The sequence below is a fragment of the Xenopus laevis genome, chromosome 1S, assembly GCF_017654675.1.
Source record: "Xenopus laevis strain J_2021 chromosome 1S, Xenopus_laevis_v10.1, whole genome shotgun sequence".
Classification (NCBI taxonomy): Eukaryota; Metazoa; Chordata; class Amphibia; order Anura; family Pipidae; genus Xenopus; species Xenopus laevis.
Genome location: NC_054372.1, coordinates 54508566 through 54510318, shown reverse-complemented (window position 1 = coordinate 54510318; position 1753 = coordinate 54508566). Strand labels below are relative to the sequence as shown.

Here is a 1753-nt window from a genome sequence, read left to right as displayed (position 1 = left end):
TTGGGCCAGCAACTCACACATGGATCAAGGTCATTGATCAAAGTCAATGGGGCAAATTCACTAAGATTCGTAGTTGCGCCAGGCGTAACTTCGCCGCACTTCGCCACACTTCGCCAGGCGTAGTTTCGCCAGCGCTTCGCAAATTCACTAAAATCCGAAGTTGCGCTCGGGGTAGCGTAAGGTTGCGAAGTTGCGCTAGCGTTGATTCGCTAAGCGAAGCAAAGTTACGCTAGCGATGGTTAATTTGCATACGGCGCCAAATTCAAATTTCAATGGAGGAATATGTAGAATCACTACAAATGCCTGGGAAACCTTCAAAACATCAAATAAAAATTTTATTTTGCCCTACACATGTGCCCACTGTCTAGGTAAGTTGCCATGAGTCAGGAAATGTAGGGGGGAAGGAGGGGAGCCCCAAAAAAATGTGCGATCTTTTTCAGCCTATCACCCATAATGTAGAAAACACGCCAGCGTTTTTTGGGACTTAGAAAAAATTTTGACTTTTTTTGAAGCAATCCCTATCTACTCTATTGCGCTTCGCCTGGTCTGAGGTGGCGAAGGAAGTCTAGCGTAAAAGGTAGCGTTCAGTACACTGCGCGTGTTAATGAATTTGTGTAGTTACGTCCCTAGCGAAAATTCGCCAGGCGTAAGGGTGCGAAGTAACACTAGCGAATCTACGCCAGCGTTCGTTAGTGAATTTGCGCAGTAATGAAAATGCCAAACGCTAGCGAAGTAACGCTAGCGTTCGGCGCTTAGTGAATTTGCCCCAATGTGTTTACACATTACTTAACAATAGAGCAAAGGTGGGAAAGATTTTTATCTATCAAACTACTGTCTAATTAAATGCATCCCAACAGGTTACACACATATAAATTCCTTTACACATTTTATTAGCGTAAAAACTTTGTTTGTTTGTAGGCTTTACAGGGGGAGGACTAAATGCTCTGTACTATTAGTAGTCGTTTCTCGGCCTTTTGGCTAAGATCAAGTGCAGTATTTGTTCTAATCAATTATGGTAGCACCCACCCTAACTGGTAGAATAGAGAAACACTTGGTCGAGTCCAGGGGCAGAGTTGCCTGCATTGAGGCCTGAGCCATTTTTGCCCCCCCCCTTGCCTTGCATACCCTGGGGTGCAGTAACTCACAGGTCTACACTATTTACCTGTGGTTTGGCACGTGCACACTTTATGCTTAGGCACTTATGCAGTATTTCCACCTCTTACCACAGTTTTTTGGCAACGGTGGTGAGGAAATTTCTAAAATCTAGCTGATTTTCATATTCCTATCCGGCCTGTGTGCTCAGTGCATCATTTTTACACAACCACATTCCCAACAAAAGAAGATTCCATCCATTGAGCGAAGCAAACCCGCAGATTGAGTGAAGTTAACCCGCAGAGGGGAACTCACCTAGTGGGGCACCTATCCTAATCCAGCAATCAATGTCACTGTGGAGCAGGAGAACAGGACAGCCAACAATTGTCAGGGCAGCAGCAGCCTATTACACTCAATCGGAAGCCACACGCCCGCACCCGCACCTAGAATGCTCATGTGGTAGGGACTCCCTAGTAAGCCTTTGGGCTGGTGGGCTGGAGGGGAATGGACAAAGGGCTCCCCTAGCCTCACGGCAAAGGGGGTCTGAACACCCTTGCCTCCTGTCGGTGCCTTTTGGCAGGGGGGGTGGATAAATAGGCTAACCCTCTGCTTCGGTGAAAAGGAGCTTGAAGATTCTTGATCAACTTTGCGCCTTTTGGCC

At 46.7% G+C, this 1753-nt stretch overlaps 1 non-coding gene across 1 annotated transcript; it reads left to right on the top strand.

Annotated features, from left to right (window-relative positions):
* The first annotated feature begins 958 nt into the window (after positions 1 to 958).
* On the top strand, positions 959 to 1146 carry LOC121399602. Its single transcript, XR_005965204.1, has one exon. It is a non-coding gene; the product is annotated as a U2 spliceosomal RNA (small nuclear RNA).
* Positions 1147 to 1753: the final 607 nt, after the last annotated feature.